Below are 22,868 nucleotides of genomic sequence, written 5' to 3'. Positions count from 1 at the left end.
TACCCTGGTCTCACTCTTTGGCTTAAGAGACAGATCTGCTGCAAGCAGTAATACCTACAGAGGTGTGGAAGATTAGAAAGTATAAGAGAATGAAGCATCTCATCATAATTAGATCGGCCTTTATGAAGATAGTCAGGAAATCTAGGAGGAGTGAGGCTAAATCTAAGAGCCAGAATCATAGTGTTAAGCCTAGATCACATCTGAGTGGTATGGTTATCACTGGGGCTGGTGCTAGGCAGGAAGGGGACACAGTGAAAATATTAGAATGCATCTAGCAACCTTGAGTTTTTCATTTCAAGATCTCAGATTTGTATATAACACCAAGGACTAAACAGTGAACAAGATGTTAAAGGGACAAGCCAGACTACAGGCGCATTAGGCAGATATGTGGCAACGTTTGGATCAATACACACTGCCACCTTAGTAAAGGGATTTCATGAGATTAGCATATATCAGTTTTATGTCATGCTAGCAATGTTCTCTGTATTTTCATATCATGGCACATTCAGAATTACAAAATTATTAAGAGGTCCTTGAGCTAGTTGTATAGACCCTCTAAAATTGAGGGAAATCTCATTCACTCATTCATCAACAGGTAATAATTTTGCTGGGTGCCTTTATAGCATAGCTTGGAAAAGAGCAGGGGTAAAATAACAATAATGTGATCCATTCAACGGGCATTCCCTTTGAGAGTAAATGAGGGGGTTCTGGAGTCACATCATTTAAAACATTCCTAAAGAAGACATTGAAGCAAATGGACATTGATCCATGCCAATTCACAACCTATTCATTAAGTTATGTTGTACCATGGATTCAGCCAAACAGAGAGCTAGAATGAAAACTTTAAAGAATGTGGGTAGACCATCATACAAAGCATATACAGTAGATAGCAGATAAGATAAAAAGGAGTGGAGAGAGTTCAGTGAGGTAGCAGGATATAGTAGCCAGAGAAACAGATGTGCTCATTGTCAAAAGCTGTGTAGTGGCAGAACTGGTTTATCTTGTAAGGACGTAGAGCTGCTTGGGTCGTCAAACATTAATTTGTGCATTGGTCAGAAAGGAGGACAGAGTTCTTTCAGGAGACTAGCCATCTACAGATACAACCTAGTATAACAGTGAGTCAGTTTAATTTCTCCATGTCGTTTGGGTTTCTAACACCATGACAGGAATGGACCGCATTTCCAAGTAAAAGTATGATTAAAGTTCATGAAATTACTTTTGTTTCAATATTTGCTGTTAGCCAAAAGGGCTCTTCAGAGCACCCACAATGTGTTCAGAAATTACTCCTTCTGTAATTCATATTGAGTTACATGTATTCTAAATAAGACTGTAAATTGTTTTTTATCAGACCCATTGCTACTGCTATTATTGGAACTGCTTGGTTATCTTCTGCCACACTGCCCTCTTTTCTGCCTGCAAATCCTGGTATTTTATGACTTTTTGTCTCTCTGTACATAAAACACTGTAATCACTGGGTGTAGCAATTTAAATAATCAATGCTAGTCTTGTCTTCTTCTCGTGAACTACTATATATGATTATCTCGCATCTATTTTTTGAACTGTTGCGTCACCCATTGCTCTTTTATAATGGACCTCTGATCTATCACTCCACAACATTGACTGTATCAGATTTGCCAACATTTCCTGCTCATTTCCTTGCTGTGCAACTCCAACTACATTTTTGTAATGGTTTCCTGCTGAAAGTTCCAGAGTATCTTTATGTGGCAAATGATCAGATGCTTCCTGCTCTACCTGTTTCTCCTTAATTTAGAGACTCATTATTCCATCATGCTGTGATGTTATCAGAGTTGGATTTTCTACACTAAATCCCTCACTTCGTAGGTAATCTTTAACTTCAGTTTCTATTTCTTTATCTTCTCCATTACTAATCCTCTTTTCTACTTTCCCCCATTTTTTTTGTTTTGTATTGTAAAATTTTCCATATCTGGGTGTCTTTGCCTGTATTTTTTCTTCAATATCTTTTGTGCTGCTGCTGCTTCTTTTTTTATAGATTATTTTGCTTTGTCTGTTCATAAATATTGCACCATATTGAATCTCTTTTTCTTTCCCGTGTCCATATTTCTTCTTCAGATGTCTCCTGCTCCATGTGTTTCTCCTTACCTTGGGGACTCATTGTTCCATCATGCTGTGACATAAGCTGTGTTAGACTTTCTACACTAAATCATTCACTTCACAGGTATTCCATAACTTCAGCTTCTATTTCTTTAACTTCCACTTTACTAATCTTTAGATCTTCATTCGTCCTCTGAGGTTTTATAGCTCGTATTATGAAATGTTCCATATGTGGGTGCTTTTGCCTGTATTTCTCTTCAAATAACTTTGAGATGTTTTTAGTATTGATTAGTTTGCTTTCTCCTTTACATAAATATTGCACCATATCAGATCTCTCTCTTTGTTTCCCATATCTATATTTGTTATACCTTTCAAAAACCTCTAGGTTTTTCTTCTTCCTATTTCTGCACTTCCTCAGTCGCTTCTTTTGCTAAATGGCCCAAGGTTTCTTGCTTTATATATTGTTTTTCATGAATCTGTTGAATTAATGAACACAAATTTACATTTGAAGCCTTTGACAGCTTTTCTCATGCAAGTATTCTTTCTCTCTGATTTCTCTTTTAATCTTTTTGAATGACTGTTATCTGAAAATTCTGGGCTTTTTACATAATAGTGACAATACATAATTTCTTTCTTATCCCCAGTTGTCCACTTTATCATCTTTATGGCTCTTTTTTGGCTCATCAGTTTTTGCATTTTTTGTGGACTACAGGGAGCCATCCTCCCCCTGAGCTTGAACTAGCCCCATTGTAGGAATGCTGTGTGTTGAAGATTCTACACTGACATTTTTTACAGTCATGGGAACAGTGCACCTACCAGTTTTGGGCACTTTTTTATCCTGGGACTTGTGCACCCAACTGTGTACTTTTTTATTTTTTAACATAGTTATGTCTATGATATATGCTATAAAATACAGTCTATATGTCAGTGTCATCTTGGTCAGATTTTGTAAAAAAATGGGTCCACCTTGTGAAGGTACTCGCCAAACTTGAGAATGACTTCAGTTCCAGCAATACTACTCACGTTTGCTTGCTGATTTTAACATCTCTCCATTGAGTCAGCTGTATGACATTGATGATATGAGGTAAGATTATCTAATACCAAACATCATCTACAGAACCAAAGAAGACGAATAGTTGGATATGTTACTGATTCATCAAGGGGTAAATGATTTAGCTGTATAAGGAAGGTTAGTGTGTTTAAAAATGACCAAAGAAATTCAGTATTTGAAAAAATTAGAACTTGTTAATAATTTAATAGAGATTAAACTGCTTTTTGTTCTTGATAGATGTGGACGCACTCAAAAGTGTGAAAATTGCATGTAACTGTAGAAACAAAAGAATGACCAAAGAGGTATGGATGATGAGTTTTAGAATTTTGAAACCTCATGATCTAGTGGACAAGAAATGAGTGTGATCAAGCCATATGGACTACACAAGACTGATACAGGATTATATGTTTTCAGTCTGCATGTTCACCTGTTTCTACAAGACACAGTAAGTAATACATATAAAAGAAAAAAGAGAGAGAGGAATGTATTGTAGATTAACATCCATTAGTTAGGCTATAGATATCTAAGAGAAGTAATATGAGGAGGGAGGTAGTGAGGAGAAAGCTAGGAGAGACTGAAGAAGAAATGGGTGTGTTGGTTGAAATGATAAGGGAAAGCCTAGTCATAATAAGTAAAAGAGAGCAGGCCACAATGTATACTGGTGAGCCAAAAAGGGTTGAGGGACCTGAGGAGGTAAAGCCGCCCCCCACCAACACACACACACCAAAACAGGTAGATTATACCTGCAATGCCTGCTAGATGATGGAAGGGTGAGTGCCTGTGTGCAGTAAGTGTGAAATGATAGAGACCTATGGTAAGATTAAATCAATAACGCATTTTGTAAGATATTGAGGGCAGATTATATTCTTATGAAAAGCTTGACACTTCCAAAGTTTGTGTAAGTTAGAAAGATGAAGTTTGCTGTAGCAGCTCGTATACCTTGTGTAGGTTATCTCCATTTTCATATCATGGCTAATTCAAGATAACAAAATTATTAGGAAGTCCCCAACTCCATGTAGAAATGGGAAAAAGTGTGGTTTTTGATGATGATGATGATTATAATAGAGATGTTATATACTGAAGATTCATGAGAATGGTGGTTATCTGTGGAATTAGTACACGAAATAATGGTGTATATATATTTGCTATCAATGATGGATTAACGAATGCATGATTAATATAAAATAAACCCAAGTTGATTAATGTGTGAATATTCCTGCTAATTAAATCTTTGAATGAATCCCAAGGAAGTCTGGTGTTTGTGTGTTTTTGATAGCGAAGAACAAACACACAGGCCCACCTCAAAGTGAAATATCTCCAGTTGTCATTAACATACCACAAACAACTCATACTAGACATATGCCTTTATTTGCATATGTTACAAATGTAAACACTAACATTTGAAAATCATGGTAGATAACCAGAAGGTGGAGGAGATTTTTTTTACACCATTGCTTATATGTTAGATTTTTATTTTGTTTCTCATCCTCTGTCCTGTTATACAGCTACAGTCGTTCATCAGTGCTGCTTATGATTCTTGGCTGAGAAATGCCAATCATTACACACAATATTACTGATAATCATCCTTTATCCAGAGACCCAGAATGTCATGATCCCATGAATTATCCAGTGCTCTACCCCATCTTGTTTTCAGAATCATCTCTTGTAATGATCAGATTGACTCGATTCTTTCTTTTTTCTTTTACTGGCTATATAATGTCTGTCATTGTCACTAGTTTTTCCTTCCTCATGGTTGATTTTGTTTATCGTCACACCTGTCTGGCTTTCCTCAGCAGTCCTCTCATTCCTCTGCTTCATGGCCCAGCCCAAAGGACTTGTACCCTTCTCAGCAGTTAGCTGTTTAGTACCCAGTTGCTTGTCAGTCACTAGTTTTCTAACATTTTTATATACAAACCAAGACTTCAGTAATTGATTTTTCTCTGCAATAGAAACTATTCTGTAAACTGTTCATCCCTCATTTTGTTCTTTCTTCCCATCTTTTACCACAAGAACAGACAAGGATTTGTAAAAAGGGCAATACCTTACAAATTATTTTAACAAAAATTCAACAAAATGCATTCTCTGCTAATTTTCTTAAAACATAAGCAATAATAATCTTAACAGGTAAGCTTCATTGTATTTTCCTAAGTGCATATCTATCCCCTTGATGTGTTTCTGTACATGTTTAAATGGTCTAATTCTGTATGCATTCCTTTATTCCTGACATTGCTAATAGTTCACACATCTTTATTAAAAAACACACTGCAATGTTTGTTTCTGTAGCACAAAGAGGGACAATTAATTCATCATAGTTCACTACTTTGAAATTACTTTATCAGTTCTTTTAGAAATTGTCCGCTAAATATTTTTAATAAAATAACTTACTCATACATACCATTCTGTATTCTTTTCCCATTCTACTCAATAAAAGTTTACTATCTGAACATCCAAAAATCACATATTCATTTTTCACACATTCCTTCTACAACCTTCATCACTTTTTTCTGTTTTATTTTCCATATTTTCAATGTTATAAAAATCTCCTTTGACCTCTTCTGTGTACTCTTATACTGAATGATGTTTTTTGATAATATAAGAAAAATTTAATTCATGGTGAATATGGAAGAGAGGTGAAGAAGAGAGTACAGGCAGGGTGGAATGGGTGGAGAAGAGTGTCAGGAGTGATTTGTGACAGACGGGTACCAGTAAGAGTGAAAGGGAAGCTCTACAAGAGGGTAGTGAGACCAGCTATGTTATATGGGTTGGAGACAGTGGCATTGACAAAAAGGCAGGAGTCAGAGCTGGATGTGGCAGAGTTAAAGATGTTAAGATTTGCACTCGGTGTGACTAGGATGGATAGGATTAGGAATCAGTATATTAGAGGGTCAGCTCATGTTGGACAGTTTGGAGACAAAGCAAGAGAGACTAGATTGTGTTGGTTTGGACATGTGCTGAGGAGGGATGATGGGTATATTGGGAAAAAGATGCTAAGGATGGAGCTGACAGGTAAGAGGAAAAGAGGAAGGCCTAAGATAAGGTTTATGGACGTGGCGAGAGAGGACACGCAGGTGGTTGGTGTGGCAGAGCAAGATGCAGAGGATAGGAAGAAATGGAAAGAGATGATCCGCTGTGGCGACCCCTAACAGGAAAAGCCAAAAGATGATGACGATGATGATGATGACTCTTTTTCTTTCTATTTATACTCATGGCTTTCTCTCATCTTTCATTTTTCTCTATCAATAAACATGACAAATGGGTCAGATGTTGGTATATTTTTCTCATGGAAGTCCGCTATACTTTTCTATATAGAACATTTCTTTCATCATGATTCAGAATGTTCAAGAAGTATCTAAAAAGGGGAGGAAGACTTTTTTATCTCGTTTCACAACATTAGTCAACACAGAGAGCATGACTGTCAATCCCTTTACTTTCAAAACAATAATATTTTTAAGAGAAATCCTAGTATTTTTTTCCTATTTCTTTATTTACCTGTTTCATTTTTTATCTGATGCTTCTGTTTTAGAAGTTTAATTTCTTATTATCTTTCAGTATTACCAAACCCTGTCTCAAATATTCTCTTATTTTCAAATGAAAAATCAACAACTTTGATTGATGTGCTACTGTGAGCATCTGAACAGGTCAGCTCAACTCCTCACAGTATCTCTATTACTTTTTTAATCCACTGTAGCTTCCAGCAAATCATGCACAAAGAAGAGTATTATATTGGTGCCTTCCTGCAAATACACAGAATCAGTTGGGTCATCTCAAAATTAATTTGTTGTTAGCAAACACATATTTAATGCAGAAAAGAAAAATTAATTTCACACAGGCTTCCAAACTCAACTGTTTACTTGTACTTCTGACAGAGCTGCTGAAACTTGTGTATGAAATTCTCCCCACTCTGCACTCCACTGCCTATTATATTCCAGTGTCAGGTATCAGAGAATGAATGAATGATGTATGTCACTGTGCCTTAATTCAACATTAAGGAAATCTTAATTCAGTAACACTTCTTATACTAATAAAAGCACCAATCCTGCAGCACTATTTCTAGATTTCACATACACCTATTTGCAAACACAATGGTATCTAATGGCAGCTATGAAAGCAGGAAAATTGACATTTTCTCTCCAAACTGCCTATCATTTTTTTCAGTATGGGACATCAGAGACTGAATGAATGGTATAGTCTATTATGCTTTGATTAAATTAACTGGTTCATTTCAAAATGATCCTGCTGTTACTCACCAGATACTTATTCTACAGCAAAATATTTCTTTGATTATTTCACATAAAATATTATCTCCATTCCCCCAGCAGAGCATTAACATTGCTATTAGAACTGCTTGCTGGTGGTTCTGACAGTGCTTAATATAAGCAATATATATGATCACTTTCCTCAGCTGAACAGCTTCCTATTACTTGTTGGTGCTTCCACTCAAAGAATGAATGAATGAATGGATGGATGCATGAATGAAAGATGTCCATTATACCTTCCTTCAAATACTATAATAAATTGCTTTGTTTCAAATCATGCTGCTGTTATACAGCAGCATGACATTATTTCAGGATTTCTTGTATCACTGTTTGCAAATGCTTCTGATAGCATTCGTAAAGTCAACACAATTCATTCCTCCAATGCAACTGCCTATTATTTTCCAGTATCAGACAAAGGTGACTGACTAGATACTGTAATCCATTGTGCCTTCCTTGTCATGGAGGCTGATTAATTCAACAATGGGCTGTACTAATAGTATTCTACTTCAGGACTTTATAGCTGGTGTGCAACTTAAGGCAATGTAGTTTATTTGCCCCTACTGCACAAGTGCCTATTTCTTCACATCATTCTTCTAATTTCTAACAACACATCTTCTACCCACTAATGCCAGTCTGCCATTACACTATAAGCTAGCTGTAGGTATTGACAAATGCTTATATATATATATATATATATATATATATATATATATATATATATATATATATATATATATATATGTATATGTATATAGAGTTCCCCTTCATATGACTGAAACTCAAAAGCCTGAAAACACAAAAAATACATATACTGACTTTAAACAACAGAAACCATATTAATTTCCACTAAGCCACCCTGCACCCCCCCATGTAGGGGGCTGCGCCCCCCACCCCCTGCTACTTAAATATACCAACTCCGAGATTGCACAGTGTAATGAAGTGCAATCCTGGAGTTGATATATATAAGAAGCAGGGGGTGTGGGGGTGCAGGGTGGCTTGCCCCTGTTTATACTTAGTAGACATTAATATGGTTTATGTTGTTTAAAGTCAGTATATGCATTTTTTGTATTTTCAGGCTTTTGAGTTTCAGGCTTTTGACTTTTCAGGCTTTTGTTTTCAGGCTTATGAGTTTCAGGCTTATGTTAATTTAGTCATATGAAGGGGAACTATATATATATATATATATATATATATATATATATATATATATATAAATATATATATATAGGTCTACTTCAGAATGTCGACCGTTCAGAATGCCGACTTTCATATGGCTGACACCATATGATTGATATTCCAAAAGACAGACATCCTGAAATAGCACCATTTACCTACCTGTAAACACAGTATAACAGTGTTATGCAGGGGGGAAAGCCCCCCTGCACCCCCCACACCCGTTGCTACTTAAATATTCTCACTACGAGATCGCACTATAATGCAAAAAAGGGGAATCTCCCAGTCCGCACTGTAGCAGAATCTCCGCTATCATTTGTCGGCCTTTCAAACGTTCGCTCATATGGTGTTGGCCATATGAGTTTCGAACATTTGAAAGTTCGAACAAATGAAGGGCTCCCATATATATATATATATATATATATATATATATATATATATATATATATAAGTTTATGTTCTTTTCTTACTAATTGGCTTTCACTTATCACTTTTAATTTGTTATGAATGAATGTTTTAGATTTCTGACTGGGATTTTGTTTTCTTGTATTTATAATGTCATTAAATATTTGTAGCATCAAGTTACCAAACTATCTTCCTGTCATAATGCTCCTATGTATTGTTTTGGCTTCTGCATATTCCTTAATGTGCTTCTTCATCGATGGCTCTCTCTCTCTCTCTGGGGGGGGGGGGGGGCACTAACCACCAGCAAGTACTCTAAAGTCTTGTGCCTTAACAGTACTTGTGTGTGCAGCAGAGTGATGGGGGTATGCCAATGCCTACACAATGTGGCTGCAGCAGTTAACTACCATGATGTGTGAATCAACAATGATCTGCACATCATGGTAGTAACTGTGATTCAGAGACACACAATTAGCCAATAACATGCCCCTGAATAAAAAAAAAATTGTGGGAGCAATGTTGTATGGCCTGCCACACTCGGCCCTTTCAAGTATCCCCACAGATATATTTTCCTATTAAATTTCCCCAGCTTTCATTATTAATCTATGTATGTTTTACAAAAAGGCCCACAGTATCTGAATGAAATCAGCTTCATATGAATCTGAGTTAATGTTTTTCATTAACCAACCTTCAGCATGTTTGATCTGAATAAGACACTTAATGACAATGTTCTAACCATGCTACAGATTTACTTACATGTATATATGCATCTATTTTTTTCATCAGGTCTATTGATTTTATTTGACTTTAGTGTATATAAACCAATAACTTTAATGTTACTTTCCTTACCCCATTTAGCAAATATTAGCATAGCTATTCCTTCATGTGTCTTCATTATCTTTCTGACTTTATATCATTCTTTCTAAATTGTACTGCAACTTCACCAAAGTATGAATCTTGTATTAACAAAAACATGTTGCTTTATCATACGTTCCTTCTAAACACATACATGTTTATACTTTATTTGCACTGAATCCAAGAAAACATAGGTTATACTCTGTGGCATACAAGGATGAAGCCCTGATTATGACCAAGGTTTCAATAATGATCTTGAAGCCCTAGCTAGGAAGAGAAATGAGAAATGGAGCAATGCCTACTCACCTCTCCCTGCAGGTAGGGGGAAGGAAGTGTGCCTCTGGGTGATGCATCCTATCAAAGGATCCTTGGTAGCATAGGCGCCGGAGCTGTTAAAGACTGGGGGGTGACAGGGGCACTTAGTGAACTAAAAAGGGTAATTTTTTAGAACTATTTGCTACCACAACATAGGTTTACTTGGAGGACATTTTAAGCTTAACCAATTCCCTTTTGTTGATTGAATTAACATTTTCTGATTGGTCTTAACTATCCTCATGGCTGATAATTGCATATTAGCGCTAGTGAGAACAACTGTGATCATACCATAGATTACATTTTCTATTACCCATCCTTAGATCCAAGTTGCATTTGAATATGGATGGATGAGCTTTGCTTTATTTTTATGGATAGTCTGTTCTGGAACAGTGGTAGCCTCTGTGATATATATACATCTCTCCACAACATTCAGTTTAGATACCTGGACTGAGTATTTATGATGCCATTTGACTTTCTGATGTTCAGTAGGTCCATCTGTATTATGTCGGAGGATGCTTTGTATGCCAGACACATCACCCCTAAGCACTCTGTAGGATACTGAGTATAGTAATAAATCTTTGAGGTGGTCCGTGCAAGACCTATTGTTTAGGACTTGTATCCTTTTAGTAAGGTATCTCTGAAGGTATTCCAGTTGTTGCATGGGGCTGGACAGATACATGCCAAAGTGGGCACTATACAAAATGATTGACATAATGAGAGCTTTGTAAAGGGAGACAACAACATCTCTAGATCTCGTCACAATCAATTTGTTTATAAGCTGTGCAATATAGAAGGCTTTCTTATGACTGGGCACATGTTGGTCAAAAGTTAGGTCACTGTACACACATGTTCCCAAATGCCAAACAATTGGATCAGTTCTCAGAGGGCACTGTCATGATTTTGACACCAGTTATTATTTGGGACAAACCTTCCTGCATGATGGTTAAGTCATTTGGGGATTCAATAACTTCTCCTGGCCTACAGTCATCTCAGACTTAGCTGGCCAAAGCTCTTTGGTATTTCCTTTTACTTTTGAGATGTATATGCCAAACAGAAAAAGTCTCTGCACCGAACACTGGTGGACTCCATTGGTAACTGGTCTCTTCCCCTGTTTTGATCTCCTGCATCCTGTGAGCCAATTTGGCAATGCAGCTGGTAATGTAAGTGTTTGCTCTTACAATATTCATCTTTTGTACTTCACCTGAGTAGGGGATTGTGTCAAAAGGCTTGGCCAGGTCAAGATAATGTGGTGTGAACTGTTTTACCTTCATCCATTGCTTTGGTAACAAGAGTAAAGCTTAAAATTTGCCCGTGATTTTGAGCCTTTCACACTTTCCTCTGGGCTGTTTTCAAACACATTTTAGGGCCATGCATACATGTATGCATTCCTTGATTCACCTTCCTGACTGTATTACATTATATTCCTTGTATAATACAGCACACTTGTTAGACTTAAGTTAGAGCCCATTTTAAATTTATTGTTTAAACATTTTTCCAGTAGGCAATGAAACAAAAATGCATTAACCAATAATGACAAAACTGCCCTATTAAGAACATTTCCATCATAAAGATCTACTTCCATACACAAAACTGCATTTTAAATTTGTTTGAACATTTTTCCAGTAGGCAATGAAGCAAAATGCATGCACCAATATTGACAAAACTGCCCTATTCAGAACATTCCCATTGATAACAGTCTACTTAAACACACAATTGCATTTTAAATTTATTGTTTGAACATTTTTCCAGTAGGCAATGAAGCAAAATGCATGCACCAATAATGACAAAACTGCCCTATTCAGAACATTTCCATGATAACAGTCTACTGCCACACACAATATATAAATACATAATCACAGTAGTGTAAGCCATAGGCATGTTGCATAGCTTCTTGAACTTATTTTCAATTGGGGGGGAAAAGGCCAAAAACCAGGGACACATTTTAAACATTGCTTGTATAATCTTGGAAAGTTGCTTGCATAAAATGCTGTGCTACCACCATGCGTTTCACTGCCAAGTCTTGAACCCAGAACCCTGTGCACTACAGTCAGAGCAACATACCAATAAGCTAAACCAGCAGTTTCTTGAAAAACAGGAAGGCAAACTTAAATGGCTATCATATAATTTAATGAATTCAGTTCTCACTTCTCGTCATAGCTGTCAACTTCTTAGCACAAAAATGCATAACAAAGCCAATAATGGGGAAATACAGCCCCAAAATAGGGGCACATTTCAAATACTGATTTTATAGCCTTAGCAAATTGCTAGAATAAAAGGTTTTGTTTTACCACTCCAGAGGAACAGAACAAAAATGTGAGGCATAAATTCACACGTGATGGTGGCTAGCAACTTTAGGCTCTTTTTATCTGTACCCAAGGTACAGGGTTTGAGCCTGAGTACCTCTAGCCACCAGATGTATCCTGTTGGAAACATTTTCACACAGACACACACACACACACACACACACACACACACACACACACACACACACACACACACACACACACACACACTCTGAAATCAGCCAGTCCATGCAGCTTCCGAGTAAATCTGTTCTCACTTCTGAGTAACTCCATACGAGTGCAAAAGTGGGGGGGGGCCTTCCCTCGCTGTATGGCTCCGGTGGCCATGAATTGTCATATGGTATGCTTAAAGTGTGAAATACTCTGCATACATTCTTATAGAATGACTCTGTTTTTAAATGCATTTCTCATTAAGTAGCCCCTCATACTCGGCAGCTTCTGAGTAAATCCGTTCCTGCTCGCATCCGGAAGCTTCCCGTTCGCATCTGAGTAACTCCATTCCCACTCACAAAAGCATTTGAAAACCCAGAAATATGATGACATGAGCTAAAGCATCTTTGAAATCCCGGAAATACGTGCGAGGCTGGTAGCCCTGATGAGCTAAGAGATGACATCAGCTAAAGCATGATTACATCGAAAGAGTTGGATGATCTGCAAAAGTGGGGGGCTCCCCTCCCCCTTCACTCTACGGTTCTGGCGCCCATGCTTGGTAGTGACCAGAGAGCAGATGTGATACATGCTTTCAAGAGTGGCGGGCTGTTTATGCATGATGTCACCAGGAACAGTAAAAGATATCCTCACACTGCACACATTGCAGACATACCCCTTGAATGTTAGCAGGGCATTGCAAACAGAACCAGATCAAGGTCAAATGGGGTCCTAGACAGGGTAATGGACAAGGGCCCCTGCAGCCATTCCATTGCCCCATCTTGGCTACCCCTCCTGCATTTACCATAAACACAGCTCAAATCTATCAGCATGCATACTATTTTCTTCTTTACTTTTATAATGATTACAGTAATTTGGATTTCATTTAAAACTCTTATTTCAAATTTTATAGCACAAAAACTGGCCGGCTTTTGCTAAACAAAACAAAACAGGTGCACATTGAAAGTAGACTTAGCATGAGCGACAGTAAACTTCTCTTCCCCTGAAACTCACATTCATTGAAAAATGCACTGAAACAAACAGTCATCGAAAAATATGTTCAGCCAATTGCATCTTAAGTGTACCTTGGTCCCTGTGGGCTGTTTTCAAACCATGGGCCCCTGCATACATTTATAGACAATGAATAAACGCATCTGTTCTTTTATTCACCTTCCAGGTTCTTTTAAATTGTATTTTTGTTCAATACAGCAACATTTGTTGGTGTTAGTTTCAAATTTGTAGTTTTGAATATTTTTTCCAGTAAACACTGAAACAAAATGTGTGAACCAATAATGACAAAGGTACCTATTTCAGACCATTTCAACCTTAAAAGGCCACTCAAATTGGTGTCATTATAATCCACCAGTATCAGCAATTATGGACACTAAATCAACTGAGTATACATCATGTTTGATTGTGATAAAATGGCTACAGTAAAGTATTCCAGTTTGCTTTACATAAATGTATACTAAAGGCAGAGCAATGACTTTTGAACTATCAGCTCAGCAGGATTAGTCATTTTTATCTACAGACATCCCCAAAACCCAGCAATTATAGCTAACCTGTTGACTGCATCCTTCTCAGATGTCTGTGTCAAAAAATTAACAATAATAGTAACCAAAGTTAGATATTTCAAATTTGTTGCACACAGAGTAATGAAAGTATTCTAACTTAATTCACACACCCATCCACACACAAACACACACACACACACACACACACACACACACACACACACACACACACACACACACACACACACACACACATGTGCATACTTGTCCCACAAAGCCAGATTAAATATGTTTAAAAAAAAGATAAGAGCATATAAAGTATTGAGAGCCCCACACACCCACCAGCAGTTATAGTTACCTGTTTGACAATGTATACCTCCTTACTGGTATGAAAAAATAAATTACATGAACTTTATTGATAACTTTGTATGAATTGCTTAAAACTGTATAAAGATTACTAGCATCATACCATAAGATCCAGTCAAGTGTAACACAATATAAATGTAACAGTATTTATGAGGGCATAATAAATATTGACCACCTGATAACATATTCTAAGTCAATATGCACAATCTTTGCATAAGTAAAAGTCATCTGAATAATTCCACATATAACTTTGCATTTCTGTGCCTTTTCTAGAAATGCAGTGCCTGCAGGTCTTGAAGAATAAATTGCCTAGTATGTTTCATTAAATAAATGGTGTGCTGGTGATATTTCCATAACATTTCTGAAACTAGATCAGCTATGTAATAGGGAATGGCTGCCAGGCAATGACAACAAGTTTATACTTACTACGCATGCAGTCCAGGAGACCTTTAAGGAGCCAAGACCAAATTCCGAATTACTCCAAAGCACTGTATGGTTAAGTGACATGCTTAATGTCAGTTAGTAGGTAAATGGCAGAGGAAAGATTCAAACCCTGCACCCATGCTACAGGAAGCAGCTCATTAACAAGCTTGAGCTTTACTCCACTGCACAAGGTTTTAACTAATTGCAGAAATCTTTTACAATCCGATCTTGCAGAGAAGACTGTATCACAGTAATATGCAACAATGACTACGTAATGGATGCTGTAGACTATGACCTGACAAACATCAACTCTTTTGCATTTGCTGGGGGCCATAAAGAAAGTACTGCAAAAATATATTACTAAAATCCAATATGGTTAGATTATAATACACAATCCAGACCTATTCTTGAATTCATTCTTTAGTGCAATGCAAAACAATTACAGGCATACCGCTCAACTTGGAAACATCAAAAATCGGGACAAAGGCCCATGAAAAATAGGTACAAATCTGTACACTTATTAACATACAATGTGCATACATAATTATGTAACCCCACCCATGCCAATGGAATTGTGGGATACCAACTTTCAAATGCAAATTGAAGAACAGACAACCAAAATATGGCACCAGACTCTGTAGTAAATGGTAACCATTTTTTTTTATATCTAACCATTTTTTTATATCTATAGCAATGATGTTCACTGGAATGGGAGAAGTGGATCAACCTTAGGATTTTGTTTTTGATGACTTGCAGTATGCGGGTTTTGTGGTAAAAGTAGGGCATTTAATGGTAGGTATTATTCTAATCTTAGCAAAAGAATATTATAGCTTGCTAGGACCTCCAAAAGTCATTCTCCATGGCCTACTGATCAGTGGCATTACTGGCGTAGCTTGAGTTTGTGCCACCCAGGGCTGTCTTTGAGTTTGCCAACCTTCCCCGCTCACAAAATCATGGTCAAATGGGGACCCACATATACAGCCCTCCCCCCTGCAGCCATTCCAACATCCAATTACTTAGCTATTTTGCCCCATTTACCCTAAACACTAATGTGCATACTGCTATAATTCTACAATGATTCTTTGGATTTCATTTAAAACTTTTATTTTACATTTTATAGCACAAATACTAACAGACATCTGATAAAGAAAGCAATACAGTCTCAGAATGAAAATAGACAGCATTAAAACTTCTCTACTCTTGAAACTCACATTCATTGAAACAACATTGAAACCCACATTCAAAGAAAATGCATCTGGCCAGGGGCAGATACAGATTACCTTTGGGCTGTTTTCAAATCATAGGCCCCTTGCACACAAAACATACGTGTTCTTTGATACACCTTCCTGATTGTATTAAATTATATTCCTTGTATAATACAGCACACTTGTTAGAGCACATTTTAAATTTATTGTTTTGAACATTTTTCTATTAAGCAATGAAACAAAATGTATGAACCAATAATGACAAAACTGCCCAATTTAGGAGATTTCCATCATAAAAGACTACTCAAACTTTTACAATCCACCAGTATCAGTAAATATGCACAATCTCTGCAGAAGTAAAAGTCATCTAAATAATTCCACATTAAAGAGATCTGTAACTAATGAAGAGGTTGCTACTAGCAAAAACCTTTATATTTCATTGTTTCATCTACAAATAATGTGCCTGTTGCCCTTGAAGAATAAATGTCCTATGTAACATAAAAAAAATGATAAGCTAGTAATATTGCAATAGGGTATGGATGGCAAACTGATAACAGGTTCATAGTGACTAGGTATCTCCACCAAAGAGGACATTCTCAGGACTGCAGCATTCACCCCCTTTAAAAGTACAACACAGTACACTATCAGCAATCCATCTACATACTGTGGGAGTAGAACCCACAGCCTTCTGCATCAAAAGCAAGTATTCTACCTGCTGTGCTACTAAAAACACAAAAAGACTTGGCATAAGCAGCACTTAACTTCTCTCCTCCTGAAGAACTATGCACCATAAGAAATCTAGAAAAAGCCAACATTTATTGGGGGGGATAAAGCCCCCAAACAACAGGGACACATTTTAAACATTGCTTGTATAATCTTAGAAAAGTTGCTAGAATAAAATGTTTTCTGTTACCACACCTTTCCTGAAAGATAGGAAGATAGAAATTTAAAAGGCTGTCATTACTTAGTGAATTCAGTTCTTGCTGATTTGCTAGAAAACCACAAATTTTTAGAGGAACAGACCAAAAGTTACAAACATTCTAGATATTGAATCACAAGGAATCACAAGTGGCCAGATAATGAATCACAAGTGGTGGTATGGGTAGGGAATTCATGCTCTTGCTTCTTGTACCCAAGGTACAGGGTTTGAGACTGAGTAATACTAACCACCAGGTATACTTACACACACACACACACACACACACACACACACACACACACACACACTGGTAAATGGAACTTCTGCACACACACACACACACACACACACACACACACACACACACACACACACACACACACACACACACACACTCTCTTCTGTAATGACACACACCGATGGAGCTCTGACTGAAAATTTCTGTAAACGGACCTCTGACTGGCAGCCCTTCTACACACACATTTCTGTAAATGGAGCGGTGGCAGCACTTCTGCTTACAATAGATTTCTGTAAACAAACAACCACTCTGCTGAGACTCTCTGGTCTCTCTCTCTCTCTCTCTCTTTCTCTCTCCCTGCTTAATTTCTGTCATTAGCAGCTGCTGCTAAAATGCAGTTCTGTTTTAAGCTGGGCCCATAGCATGTGAATCAGATAGCATACAATTCTTTTTTTTTCTCACCAGCTGAGCCCATTTCTCATCTTGACCTGCAGCATATAGTCGGCTGCTGGGCTTTTTAAATTGTTGCACTGCTGCTGCTATAGTCCCTCTAAAATAGTTAAAAATAACAGTCCAATGAAGCTGATGTCATTCATGCATGCCCCTGTAGGCTGGTGATGCGGGGTGACATCCGCCATAGATTTAAAGTTGTAATAAGAAAAAAACTAAATAATCAGGAAAAAAAATTGGAATTAAAGGGGCCACTCGGGAATTCATGGCACCCCATTTTTTAGCCCTCAAATCCAGTAAATACTGAGGAATTCAGTATGGTTGAGAGGCACTTATCAGCTTTACTGATACTGTTTACCATCTTAAAAACAAAAACCAACTAGTCTCTGCTACCTTCCTAGATATGTCAAAAGCATTTGATGCAGTATCGCATCAAATACTTCTTAACAAACTAGCCACCTACCACTCCAGCCCTGAAACTATAAAATGGCTTCATAGTTACATGCCTGACAGAAAACAAGCCACTTTATGGGACAATAAACTCTCCCCCCAGCTCCCTATAAGTGTCAGAATCCCACAAGGTTCAATCCTTGGTCCACTTCTGTTCACTATCTTTACTAACAACCTTCACACTGCAGCTGATCCAGCCAGTTTTGTTCAATATGCTGCTGATGCTTCCCTAATCTGCTTCACCCCTTCTATCAAAGAACTCCAAGAAAAATCTCAAGCAGCCTTCCATAATATAGAAGAACATCTAACTCACCATCAACTTATACTTAACCCCAAAAAGACCAAACTTATGGTCTTCTACCACAACCCATCATCTAATAATCCACCTCCTATCTATATCTCCTCTTCCAATAGCACTATTATAGAGCCAGTAGAACATACAAAACTTCTTGGCATTACAATTGATAGTGGACTCAAGTTTGACATATACCTTGCTCTTACTATTAAAAAGGTACATGCCAAACTGAGTTCACTCTATAGGATAAAACCATTTCTCACTGACCAAGCAAAACTTACAACAGCCAGAACCCACCTATTATCTTCCCTGCTATATTGCTTTCAAATATTCACCAATCTTTGAAAAACTGACCTAAATAGCCTTGAATCCTGCTACAACAAAACTGCTAAATTTGCTACCAATGAAGCTCATAGATCTCATCATTGTACTGCATTAATTCAGCTGAAATGGCTTGAGCTCCCTCATCTTCTTACCGTAAATCAACTACTAAATGCTCATACAGTCTTATACAAACCTGCTAACTGTCTATCACTATCCAGTCTAGTCCAGCCTTATAGTAATTTTACATCGCTTAGGTCTGCTGATAAAATATTGCTAAAAGTTAATAAAGTCCTAAACACCTATGGCACATCCCTTTTCTCTCATACAATTGCCAAACAATGGAACTCATTTCCACAGCATATTCTTACCATCAATGACACAAACACATTTAAACATGATCTAAAAGAATATTTCTCTAAACATAGGCTTTGCTCATTTCTCACCCTGTCTAAATATTTCAACCCATAAACAACTAATCCCTCCTCTGCTCTATTTTCTCAATACCTCCTAGCTACTGAATTCTTTTTACACTACCTTTCTCACTATCTCCCGGCTATTGAATCCTTCTTACACCAATCATTATAATTTTTTTATGCTGAATATCTGTTTGGCTGGCTGCTATATACCTACATCAGCTGTATTACAAGCTGAGTTAAGTACAAACTTGCAGTGTTAAAGATAGTACTGCATTTTATTTTTCTGTTTATTTATTTGTTTCATTGCATATTGGGTTAAAGATAGTACTGCATTTTATTTTTCTGTTTATTTATTTGATTCACTGAATATCGTGGTCTCTCTGTCTCTCTGCAGTTAATAGGGGTTATTGTTTTCACTTCATTGATATTCAGTGTTGAACTCTTATCCTAGAGGCTTTCTCTGTGCTTATAAGTGTTAGTCACTTATCTGTGAATTTATTTCTGCTGAATATCTGAGCTGTTTGGCTGGCTGCTATATACCTACGTCAACTGCATTACTAGCTGAGTTAAGTATAAACTTGCAGTGTTAAAGATAGTACTGCATTTTATTTTTCTGTTTACTTATTTCACTGAATATTGTGGTTTCTCTGCAGTTAGTACCCCATCCACCCTCCCTCCTCTTGTTGTGGTATTAATCTTGGTGGCTTTGGAATTGCCCACCCCTCCTGTAAATTTGTGTTTGAGCACTCTTCCTGGGTTCATCTCATTTGCTCACTCAACCGAGTACAGTGAGATCATATTTTGATTTCAGACACTCCTACCAGTCCCATCTGTTCATCTCTATCCCAGCTTTATGCCAGTCTAGTGTCATTAGCTCATTCTACCTAACACAGAGACAACATTTGAGAAAGCCAAACCACTTAGGTCCTTAACCTTGAATTATCTTCTGATTCTCCTTTCTCCCTTTCCACTTTACTTAAAAAAAATCTAAGCTTGTTTCCTGCCTTTTCTGTAACTAGTCTAGTCCAGATACAGATTTGCTGTATTCAGGACTGTTTGTAAGCTTCTGAGCCCTCCAAGCATTTCTGTGTTGCAGAGGCACCTTCTAGCTTATCAGTGGGAGTGGGAAGCACTAGATAACCTATGTACCAAAAGAGGGGGTTCTGGCCCAGAAATTGTAGTTTATTGGCCGTTTGGGCAGGTTTTCCCTCTCTTTCAACTTTCTGGTCTAACAGCCTATGTTTGAGCTTATTTCCTGTCTTTCCTGTAGCTAGTCTAGTCCAGATACAATTTTTCTGTATCCAGAACTGTCTGTAAGGTTCTGAGCCTCCCAAGCCTTTTTCTGTTGAGGGAAACTTCTAGGTTATCAGTGGGAGTGGTAAGCACTAGGTAGCCTATCTACCACAAGAGGAGTGGTTTCTGGCCCAGAAATTGTAGTTTATTGGCCATTTGGACATTTTTTTCCATCTCTTTCAACTTTCTGGTTTAAAAGCCCACATTTGCGCTTGTTTCCCACCTTTCCTATAACTAGTCTAGTCCAGATACAGATTTGCTGTATACAGGACTGTTTGTAACCTTTCATATAACTAGTCTAGTCCAGATACAGATTTGCTGTATCCAGGACTGTTTGTAAACTTCTGAGCCCCCCAAGATTTTCTGTGTCAGAAGGAAGCCTTCTAGATTGACAGTGGGAGTGGTAAGTACTAGGTAGCCTATCTACCATAAGAGAAATAGTTTCTGGCCCAGAAATTGTAGTTTATTGGCCATTTGGACAGTTTTTCCATCTCATTCAACTTTCTGGTCTAAAAGCTCGCTTTTGCACTTTTCCCGCCTTTCCTGTAACTAGTCTAGACCAGATACAGATTTGCTGTATGCAGGACTGTATGTAAGCTTCTGAGCCCTCAAATCTTTCTGTGTTGGAGGGAAGCTTTCTAGCTTATCAGTGGGAGTGGTAAGACTAGGTAGCCTATCTACCACAAGAGGAGTGGTTTCTGGCCCATAATTTGTAGTTTATTTGCCTTTTGGGCAGTTTTTCCATCTCTTTCAACTTTCTGGTTTAAAAGCCTGCGTCTGTGCTTGTTTCCCACCTTTCCTGTAACTAGTCTAGTCCACATACAGATTTGCTGTATTCAGGACAGTTTGCAAGCTTCTGAGAGATGCCAAAGTCTGCTCTTCAAATTTTCCCTTAGATCTGCTAGTTCTCTCCTCACCTGCACTTTTACTAACTTATTAGTCTAGCACTTTACTATACCAGGCTTCTTGTAGCAATTATTGTAGTACACAAAAATGCTACCAGAACTAAATGTTCTACAAGGAAACAGCTCCAGTACTTATTATTAATGCCCACCCCTCCAGGTTAGTTCCCCATGCTTTCTCCTATTAACCTGGTGAACTTGGGCATCCTGAGGCAATGTAGCAACTGCCTCATGTACACCGACAACCCTCTCCTCTTACCTCCCAACACTCAGACTTGGGAGAGATGCACTTATATATCCAAATTGGAAGCCATGCACTCTACAGCCAAGACTGGAATAGCTGGTCAAGAGGAGAAGGTCAACACTTGCACCACACCACATGGAACACATAGACCTCCAGAACACATACCAGCACTGCCTTCACATAAAAACACAAACCACACACCCACCTTCATGGAGGCTCTCAATAAAAAATCTACCCAAACAGGCAGAGACCTCCAAGGCAGAAATGCACTCGACCACCACAACACAACACAACACTAATCATGAGACATATAACTCTCCTAAACAATGTGCCACTCAACCAAAGCCCCTAAAGAAAAACAGCATGCCCAGCACACTAGTCATAAGTGACTCAATAGTGAGGCACACTGATGTCACACTCACTAGGCTGCATAAAGAGAAAGTAACAGTCAGCTGCTTGTCAGGTGCCAGGATCATTGATGCACTCATTTCCCTCAACAACAGGTACAAATATGACTCTGTCATTGTACATGTGGGTGTGAATGACCTGAGACATACCTCCCTGGACTACATGGAAAAAAACATGGAGGTGCTCTCAGAGTATGTAACCCAGGTGGGTATGACCCTAGCCCTGAGCAGCATCCTACCATCACCCAGAATGATACTACAGTATAAGCAAAAAATGACTGATTTCAAAAATTGGCTAAGTTTCTGGTGTCATTCTAAGGGGATCCAGTATCTGTCTGCCTGGGATGACATGACTGACAGACCTCAATGCTTTGCCACAGATGGCCTGCATCTGTCATCCCTGGGCTTCTGGATACTGGCCAAGGCTCTTGCCATTCCTATAGTGCCTTTTTAGGTGGTGTTCCAAAGACCAAATTACCACCGTAAATGCACTTGCTCAAAGCACTCCTTAAAATGGAGAACATCGACATGTGTGCTGTAATATAGACCTGGTTCAAGGAAGCAGAAAGCACCCCTGCACTACCAGGCTATAACTCATTCCACACCTTTTGGCCACAGAACTTGGACCGAAGCTCCAAAGGTGGTGGTGTTTCCATATTCATAAAGGATCCGCACACCTCCAGACTGGTAGCCTAACATAAAGCATCACAGATACTTCAGGTGCAGCTAACATTGGGTAAGACAGTGATTCAGGTTGTAGCCTGTTATACATCTCCAACCATGTCCCAAGACTCACATTCCATGTTCCTAAGCACCCTGGAAAATTTTAGGGTCCAACCTAACACTC

This window comes from Protopterus annectens, chromosome 17.part0 (genome assembly GCF_019279795.1).
Source record: "Protopterus annectens isolate FY-2018-M chromosome 17.part0, PAN1.0, whole genome shotgun sequence".
Classification (NCBI taxonomy): Eukaryota; Metazoa; Chordata; order Ceratodontiformes; family Protopteridae; genus Protopterus; species Protopterus annectens.
The sequence above is the reverse complement of the archived record's forward strand: the minus strand, read 5'-3'. Positions refer to the sequence as shown.